Source organism: Humulus lupulus, chromosome 6 (assembly GCF_963169125.1).
Source record: "Humulus lupulus chromosome 6, drHumLupu1.1, whole genome shotgun sequence".
Lineage (NCBI taxonomy): Eukaryota > Viridiplantae > Streptophyta > Magnoliopsida > Rosales > Cannabaceae > Humulus > Humulus lupulus.
Genome location: NC_084798.1, coordinates 23756634 through 23767149, shown reverse-complemented (window position 1 = coordinate 23767149; position 10516 = coordinate 23756634). Strand labels below are relative to the sequence as shown.

At 38.0% G+C, this 10516-nt stretch overlaps 1 non-coding gene across 1 annotated transcript; it reads left to right on the top strand.

The window, feature by feature from the left end:
* Positions 1-9800: 9800 nt before the first annotated feature.
* LOC133787338 (small nucleolar RNA R71) lies at positions 9801-9907 on the top strand. Its single transcript, XR_009872366.1, has one exon. It is a non-coding gene; the product is annotated as a small nucleolar RNA R71 (small nucleolar RNA).
* Positions 9908-10516: the final 609 nt, after the last annotated feature.

Here is a 10516-nt window from a genome sequence, read left to right as displayed (position 1 = left end):
GTCTTTATGCGACCAGGCAAAGACCTCCTGGTTTCTCTTCAAAAATTCCACCAGCGCTTGTTTTGTTGTTGTCTCTATGTTTTTACCGACTTTCACAACCCTGGTCGAATTTTCTTCATCGAGTTGGACCTCTTCAAGGTCCTCGATGGGTCCTATCTCTTCCTCAAAATCCCCAAAGTGAGGATCTAAGTCTCTATCCTCACTTTGGGCAACGCCCTATTTGGTGACATTATCACCCGATTGGGCCTGTACATCAACTGCCATTTGCAATTCTTTTCCGGGAACCTCCCTCGACACACCTTTCTTCGCTTTAGTTATCAAGGTGTTGTAGCATTCCCTTGCTTCCTGCTGATTTCCCAGCACGCATCCTACCACTGTGTCTGTTGGGAATTTCATGGCAAGATGCCATATTGAAGTGACGGCTCATAGGTCAACCAGAATTGGCCTCCCAATTACAGCATTATATGTCGAAGGACAATCAACTGCTATGAAAGTAATGAGTAATGTCTTGTTAGCAGGTGCAATGCCTGCTATAACTTGAAGCCTAATCGACCCAATTGGGGCGAGCCCTTCGCCGAAAAAACCATAGATGGTTTGGTTGCATGGCTCTAGGTCCTTGATGGACAGCTTCATTCTCTCCAGTGAAGACTTGTATAGGATGTTGACCGAACTTCCTGTGTCAACCAACTCTTCACCATCATGTTGGCAATTTGCATGTCCATGACCAACAGATCGGAGTGTGGGAATCGTACGTGCTGGGCATCATCTTCAGAGAAGGTTATCAATTCCTCCTCTGTTTGAGCCTTCTTTGGTGCTCGATCCTCCACACTCATCATCTCGATGTCCTGGTCGTGGCGTAGGGTTCGAGCGTATCGTTCCCTTGCCTTCCCACTATCCCCTACAAGGTGTGGGCCGTCGCAGATGGTGAGTAAAGTACCTGCCACAGGAGCTGGCTGTAAAGGTGGCGAGCGTTGGCGTTCAGGCGCCTGCTCGTTGCCACCTTAAGCCTCTCGCTGAGACCCTCATGCAGCTCGCACATACCTTCTTAGATGTCCCTGCCTAATCAGGAACTCAATTTCGTCTTTCAACCGGTTGCATTCGTTAGTGACGTGCTCGTAGTCGTTGTGAAAACGACAGAATTTCGTCGTATCACTCTTAGAGACATCCTTCCTTATAGGTGCGGGTTGTTTATAAGGCACGTTTGAGCTGGTCACCTGGTAGACTTCCGCTCGACTTTCGACAAGTGTCGTGTAGTTGGTGAATCTCGGCTCGTATCAATTGCCTTTGGGGCATTTATTCTCAGAAGTTGAGGGTTCATTGCTTACCCATTTTCCACCATTCCTACCATTGCCATTCCGGTTGCCATTGGATTTCTCCGACCCGTTGGCGGTCTTGGTGGGCTCTTCCTTTGGCCCCTTGTCCTTCACTGATGATTTCCCCTCATTGGCAATCGCATCCTCGAGCTTGATATATCGATCAGCCTGATCCAAAAACTCCTGGGTACTCCTTACCCCATTCTTTCTTAGGCTACTCCAGAGGGGTGAATGGCGCCTAACCCCAGGAGTTAGAGCCATCATCTTGCCTTCATCACCCACTATCTTGGCTCCAGCTGCTGCTCGCATGAAACGTTGGACATACTCCTTTAAGGGCTCTTCCTCCTTCTAGCGTATCTCGACCAGCTAGTTGGCCTCTGTGGGGTGTACACGACTCGCATAGAATTATCCGTAAAATTCCTTCACAAACATCTCCCAAGATACTATACTAGCAAGAGGGAACTTAAAGAACCACTCATGGGCGGTGTCAGATAGTGTCGCGGGGAAGATCCTACAGCGGGCATCTTCTGACACTTTCTGTATATCCATTTGTATCTCAAATTTGTTAACGTGAGATACTGGGTCTCCGTACCCATCAAATTTTGGCAGTGTCGGCATCTTGAATTTACTGGGGGTTTCAGCCACAGCAATCATTTGCACAAACGGAGTGCCCCTCCTCCAATCGTACTCTATGTGGGACGTTCGTCCCCCGACCAGCTGTTGTACTGCGTGGTTCAGGGCATCAATCTGAGCTTGAACCCTTCTGGGAATGCTGGGGCGACCGGTGCCAGGGGAGCATACTCATCGTGCCTCTCACGATGATCGTTGAGTACGTCCCTTAAATCATCATCCATGCGTCTCTGCTCGCTAACTCCTAGCCGATCATAGAAGTTCTGCTGCCTGGGTTGCCCCCTAGCGTTATGGCTAGCTGGCATATTTTCTCTAGGTGAGGGGCTTCTGCCTCCACCTCTTTCCTCATTCCTCATTCCTCCGACCAACATTCCCTCTGCCAGAGTCAGCTTCATTATAATCTTAGCCATCTCTAAACTGGGGCCGACTACGACGTGACCAACTGTTCATGCAATTTCCTCCTCGGGTTGGAATTTCCTGAGTGTCAGGGGGAGGCCTGCACTGGTCATTGGGTCCCCGTGCATTGTTATGTCGTGGGGGGCCCCTGACCGCAGAGCCTGAATCGTTGTTCCTTTTATTGGCAGAAGGACGTTGTCCCTTGCTCGGTGGATTTAGCTCTTCGTCCCCTGGGCGTCTAGGGCTACGGGGTGGCTGTCCGGCCCTATTCTGTTTCTGGTGCTGGGGATTGCCTCGACCAGCCTAAGATGGAGGCTACTGCTCAAGATCCCTAGCTGGGACATCATCCTGAGCCATAGGTGGCTGCTCCGGCCTTTGAGGGCTTGTTGGCTGGAGCGGAGGACTAGAATTGGGAGCTCTCTGAGGCGGCGCACTCGGTGGTTAATCTAGCTGGGAGGCCGGCGCAGCCTGACTTCGAGCCAATTGGATGGCTGCTTCGAGAGCGGCCATGGCATCCCTCTACCGACGGTCCATGTCCGCATGCCGCTCACTCAGCTCCTAGCACTGACGTTCAATTTCTTTCTGCTGCAGCACCATTGTCTCTGCAGCATTCTCATGATTGGCCCTCAGATTAGCCAACTCGTCCTGCAACACCCCCAGTGTTGCCCTCAGATTAGCCAATTCTCCTATAGGGGCTTCACTTTATGCCCTACTGGTGGGGCTCTCAATGTTCTCGACCTGTCAACAGTTTTCGGCATGATTTTTTTTTATGACTGTGTATATTGTAGCTAATTAGAGCATCCTGCAAATTTTCAGAAAATTTCGAATAATTTACAGTACCGAAAACTATGTTCAAACATGTTGTTGCACGCGTGACTAATTTTTTTTATGCGCATGGAAAGCAACATGTTTGAACCTAGTTTTCGGTACTGTAAACTATACGAAATTTTCTGAAAATTTGCAGGATGCTCTAAATAGCTACAATATACACGTTCATAAAAAAAAATCGCGCTGAAAACTGTTCACGGGTCGAAAAACACTGAGAGTCCCACCGGTAGGGCTTAAAGTGAAGCCCCTATAAGAGAATTCCTCTACTTTTATTTATTTAATATATTAGTCTAATATAAATCTAAAAATAAAATATAAAACATAAATATAATTATAATTATAAAAATAAATAATTAAAACATATAATATATATAAGGGATAATTGTGGCAAAAGTACCCAATGTTTGGGTTTTGTACGCAGCATAGACCCAATGTTTATTTTTAGTGGCAAAAGTACCAAAGTCAGTAAAACTGTAATTCCGTCAGCCTCCTCCGTTAGGTTCCGTTTCGTGATGACTGGACCAACACGTGTCACTTCGTGATTGGTCCAACTCAATAATATATTAGGGATATTTGCGGCATAAGTACCCAATGTTTGGGTTTTGTACGCGGCATAAGTACCCAATGTTTAAAAATAATTATGATTTGGACCAATAAAAACGTGACACGTGTCTGCCTAACGTAGTCTAACGGAGGAGGCTGACGGAATTACAGTTTTACTGACTTTGGGTACTTTTGCCACTAAAAATAAACATTGAGTCTATGCTGCGTACAAAACCCAAACATTGGGTACTTTTGCCACAATTATCCCTATATATAAAATGATATAAATGTATTTAAATAGAATTATTAAGGGTATTTTGGATATAATTTTTTTTGCCTTCAAATGAATAGTGATGTCTTCAGGATTGAAGGTATACAGTGCATATCTTTATAATAAAGGTAAAATTGGAGTTGGCTGGTTGGAGAAGCCCTAAAACACCATAAAAATATGTTAAAAACTGTATTTATGTTAAATCTCTCTAAGTCGATATTTTTTAAAGAAGAAAAACTTTAAGTACCATTAAAAAGAAAAAGGTGGAATTTTTGAAAAATCTCAAATTATTTTCAATAAATTTAGCTGGTGGAAAGAAATAGGCGTGTCGGTTATCATGACAAAATTCCCCTATATACTGTAATATATATTCGGTTTATTGTTCTTACTTTTATTCCCAAAAATGCAAAATTGTGGACCTGGGAGTTTTCTTTTTTAGTCCTTAATCATTTTGTAACTTAACAATGCAAGAATCATTGTAGAATGGAGAGCAGTGCACGTCAAATCAATTCTGAAATGGCTTAAGATTTAAAAAAGCCAAGTCGTTGTGATAATAAATGTAATGACACTTAAGATTTTTTTTTTTTTTTTTTAAAAAGTAACGCACAAATATTGAATCTCTTTACAGGAAAAAAAATCTTATGCCATTTCTAATTTAAATAAATATGTATATTTGTTTAAGTGATATTCCTGAATCACACACTGTATTTGCAAATTGATTTAGGTCAAAATGTATGTTTTATGTTTTCAAAACTAGGTTCAAACTATTTGTTAGGTTTTATGAATTTATAAAACTAATTTTTTTTATGTAATTCATTCATTATCAATAAAGTAGTATAAATCATTTTGTTCAATCAAAATTGTGTTGTTCACATGTTTTATTACATGATTAATTATTTAATCGTGAAAATATGATACGCAAGTGCACGCAATCGATTCAAATAATATAGATATTAAATAAAGTATCATTCCCACAAAGACTATTAACCAATTACTCATAATTGTTCTTTAATTTCTATTTGACAAATAAAATTTAAATGTATAAATCTAATTATAAAATTTTAAATAACTATGAACAAAAATACTAATCAAAAGAAGAAAATCAATAATAAAAAGGCATACGGTATTAACTTCATCAACTTTTCTTTCTACTAATTTTATTAATCAGTTTTAAATTTCTTTCTTTCTATTCTTATAGCAGGTTAACATAAATAGATTCATATTCTTTTTCAAGATATAAGATCTCATCCTATATGCAGGTTTTCTACATCTCTGTGATAAACTTAAACATATAGCAGACATTAAGCATATAAACCTAATTACTAGACAAGCCATACATGTACTTTAACTTATGTTTATATAACGATAGCATATTCAATTCTCATCTTTCAAATTTTAAATCAAAATCATAAATCAAGCAAATATTGATTAGGTATTTACTACCATTAAGCAAACATTATATAGATTAGAATCAAGAAGAAGAATCAATAGAAAATCATAATAAAATTAAATAGAAATCCATGTGACTACATTAAACCCTAGATAAAAATGTTTAGTTCATATCAGACATGACTAAATCAACAAAATAATAATTCAGAAACATAAGATTCAAAGACTTGAAGAAGAAATAAAACATGTAGAAGTGCAGAAAAACTAATCTCAGAATCAAAATTAATCTCTAAACTCGTAATTAAAATTTGACATTCTCTCTAATTAAACCCTAAAATCTGAATTAATACTAAAAAAATCACAAATCCCTTATTTTTTTCATAGGCGGGCCGCGACTTGGCCTTCCCTAGGTCGCAACCTGTGTCTATTTAAAAGGCTTTCCAAGTCTTCATATGACTTCAGGCGCCGCGACTCAGGCAATATCAAGTCGTGGCCCATGTCTTTGATGTCCTCCTCATTTAGCCTCCGACTTCCACTAGCACCGCGACTTATAAGGGCAAGTCGCGACACTAATTCCCTTCAACAGCATTATGTTTCTAACTTGACTAGAGTCGTGACTCTAAACTCCCAATCGCAACCCTAATTCCATTATTTCTCAATTTAAGCCTTTCAACCTCATTCCTTCATCAAAAACTAATTTTAACTCATCCTTAGCACCATTTTGAGTCAAACAACCACCAAAAGCTTCATTTTCCCACCATTTTCTCTTCTTTTTACATTTTTCTCATGATTCAATGCACCAACCTACAACAAAGACAAACAAAAGCGTAATCTTGCACAAAACAAACATAAAGACTCAAGATTACCACAAAAATTCATTCTAAAACGACACTAAAATGGAGTTATCAAAGTCCCCTAAACTTACTCTTTACTCGCCCTCGAATAAAGAACACAACAATAAACAGACTCGACTGAAAACCTAAACACCAAACACACTTGAATCAAACCGACAACAATAATTCACGCCTCAAGCTATGATGACTAACACACTTATATAATCTTCAGAAAAATCAACTGATAATCCAAAATTTTAGTCAAAACATTCTTCCAATTCACTTAAGTCCAAACAAAAATAAAAGCTCTCAAAATCATGATTAATAAATAAAATGTATTCAAATTAATTAATGCTCACCAATTTTTTTTCTTCATTATAATAAATTAATATCATTATCCTATAAGCTTGCTATACTTACTAATCTCCACTAATGTAGAAAACACATGCTCAGAAATCAATAGGACTTTCATATCTTATAATTGAAAGGCTTAGGTAAAGGTAGATGAAAAAGTCATTTAGGTCCAAAATATACCATAAGCACTCAAACCAAACAAACTAATCTTGTATCAACGTAAAAACCCAAAAACCAATCCCAAATTTCCCAATATTTCTTATTTTGAGAGAAAATTCATAAACTGATTTTTTTTCATTTCATTTTTTTCTAGTGTACTACACTCCCCCAAACTTATTTCTTTGTATTTTAAATTCGAGTGTAGTTCATATTCAATATACTTTTTTCTTTCTTTCTCTCTCATTTTTTTCTTCTATCGATATAAATTTACAAATATAAACCCCATTAAAAACCACCCCAATCACTTTTCATATGCTCACGGTATATCAAAGGGAAAGAAAAATAACAAAGTTTCTAATAAGCTCAAAATAAGTGTCAAACAAAAAGAATCAAATTAGGCTCAAAAATTGGGTAACTAAGGATTTAATAAATCAATGTTAGCTTGAAAGGCTCAAAAGGTTCAAAAAAATTGCCTAAATCATCTTCCTAAGCATGCATACTCTAGGATTTCGCCTCAAAAAGCAAGCAAACAAGTTCTAGAATAACAATATTTGCATAATTTATTTCATTTTCAAAATTCAGAAAGCATAAAAATTGTTCAATTACACAAAATTTATTAAAAATCATGATTAAGCTCTCAATTATTAAGTGGACAAAGTAAAAATGGAAAGAAATATTCAACCAAGCACACAAATTTTTATAGCTTTATTCCCATTCAAGATCTGATGTCGACCCTCTCCTGCCTTTGCAAAACCTATAGGGAAGTTCATAACAAGCTATCCACATCACATCATTCAATCATATTATCATTGGCTAATCATTGTCAACTTGATTCAACTAACACTCTAAAAACCTAGACAAAACACACTAACACAAAAAAACACAACTTAATACAAACAATAAATTCCTTCCCCCAAACTTAACCTAAATATTGTCCGCAATGTTAAAATAAAAGCTAAGGAAAAGAAACGTACCTGACACCTCAGACTACTTGAAATGATACAAATGAAGATGGTGAATCGAAAAAAATGGGGAAAGAACAATTCTTGGGTTAGCTCTTAATTCATTCTATCGGAGCCCAAAGTAGCACTGAAACTCAAATTAGTCTTATATTTAATAAAAAAAAAATTAATTCAAATAAACAAAATACTAAAATTAAAATGTTCACAATCCAAAACTTAAATAAAATAAAAGATTGGAATGCCTTCAAATGCGTTGTCGTTAACGTTATTTAGCCAGACGCTTGTTTTCTTTCATATTCAACTTGGATCAAGTCCTCCCCTCATATCCTTAAGAGCCATAGAGTCATGAGTTGGCCCTCGTTTCTTGTTATTATAGATTGGTGGAACTTTACCCCGCTCATGTAACATTCGAATCTTCTCACTAAAGAACCTTTTTAACCGATGACGCCCCTTTCGCACTCTAGTTTTAACCATGGATCTTCTCTTAGAGACTTCCAAATTGTCCTCCCCTTGTTTTACCACTACAACTCTACAACAAGTTGGAATTTTCGTTGCTGCAAAAACATTAAATATTACCTCCTCTTTTTGCACTCGCAACTTTAACTCACCCTTTTGTACATCGATCAAAGCCCTACCAGTAGCCAAGAATGAACTTCCAAGTATTATTAGAATATTTTCATCTTCCTCCATATCAAGAATAATAAAGTTCGCAGGAAAGATGAATTTATCCATTTTCACCAATACATCCTCAATCACTCCACGAGGATGATTGACTGATCTATCTGCCATCTGCAAAGACACAGTAGTTGGCCGAGCTTCTCTCAAATTCAACTTTCAAAAGATTGATAGAGGCATTAGATTTACACTAGCCCCTAAATCACATAAAGCCTTTGTTTCTACTGAACCCCCTATAGAACATGATATTTTGAAACTACCAAGTTCTTTAAGCTTAGGAGGTAGTTTCTTCTGAAGTATCGCATTGTACTCCTCAGTAAGTGCCACTGTCTTATAATCCTCTAGCTTCCTTTTCTTCGACAAAATATCTTTCATAAACTTCACATAACTTGGCATTCGTTCAAGTGCCTCAACAAACAGGATATTAATGTGTAGCTTTTGAAAGATATCCAAAAATTTAGAAAACTTCTTGTCAAGCTTATTCTTTTGAAACATCTGAGGATATGGAATCTTTATATTGTGATCGATACATATTTTTGGTTGCTTCTCTAAGTTCTCAATAACATTAGACCCACTCACTTCCTTCTCCTTGTCAACCACTTTTGGCTCTTTTAACTCCTTGCCACTCCCCAAGTATATTGCATTACATTGCTCTTTTGGGTTTACCTCAGTAGTGCTTGGTAAGTTCCCTTGAGCATGGTTTGTCATCAAAGTAGCCAGCTGCCCCATTTGTGTCTCCAAATTCCTGATAGCTGCCCTGGTTTCGGTCATGAACTGGTTCAATACATCAAGTTGTATTTTAGGTTGTGTTGTTGGTGAGTTCATTGGAGGATGTGGTGGTGGATGAGATGGGCGTGTGTTTGGATCATAATAAGGCCTAGAATGTAGTCCATAAGTCGATTGATGAGGGGGTTGTTGAGGTGCGTACTGTGAATACTGCGGTTGTAACCCTTGATTATTTTTCCAAGACAAGTTAGGGTGATTTTTCCACGCAGGAGTATATGAATTGGAGTAGTTGTTTGGTGTAGGTCTTGAAAAGTTACCAATAACCTGTGCCTGCTCCAAAGGATTATTATTTACATCTGTTGAACAACTAGCTGTGCTTGGGCATTGTTCATAAGAATGCAGTCCTCCACAAATCTCACAACTCACAACATTCTCTACTTGCATTGCTTGTGCGGCGAGGTTATTCTGCTACAATTGCTTGGCTAGAGATGCCACTTGAGCGGTCAATAAAGCAATAAGAACGACTTCTAAGACTCTCACCAACTTCTTATTCTCACGCTCAATAGGCCAATTATAGTTATTCATGGCCATCTCTTCCAATAATTCATATGCTTCATTAGCGCTTTTTCTCATAAACGCTCCTCCCGATGGTACATCTATAATTTTCCTTGTATTTCCCCCCAAACCATTGTAAAATGTATGAACCAGCAGTCACTTCTCTATTCCATGATGTGGGCATTTCCTTTGCAACTCTTTAAAATGTTCCCATGCATCATATAAAGACTCCCCATTCAGCTGAGGGAAGCTATTAATCTCTCCTCTAATTCGGGCTGACTTTGCAGGAGGAAAATATTTACCAAGGATTTTTTTAGCCAAGTCTTCCCAAGTAACTACAGTGTTGGCTTGTAATGAATTCAACCAACTCTTAGCACTATCTCTTAATGAAAACGGGAATAATCTTAATCTAACAATATCGTTACTCACCCCGTTCATTTTAAATCGCACAAAGCTCTAAAAAAATTGTGATATGGAGATTTGGATCCTCATTTGGTAATCCCCCAAATTGAACACAATTATGTACCATCTGAATAATTGAGGGTTTTATCTCAAAATTATTTGCCTCAACAGTAGGAAGATGAATACTTGAATATATCCCTGTAACAGTAGGGAGTACATAGTTTCTCAATGGCGGATCGGTCTCAGTTGCTACATTACCCGCATTACCCAAATTGGCATTGTTTTTTTTTTTTTGGTCAAAAGAAAATTATATTGATCAACAAACAATTACAACAAAACAAAGGAAGGATACAACCCACCTCAGCAAAACAACTCACCAGTTACAAATTACTAACAAACTTTAGCATCTGTTTTTCTCTATAAGTACAGTTCCAGCCAATTAAATTCATAACTCTAGCTTTGATTGAATATCTAATCAAA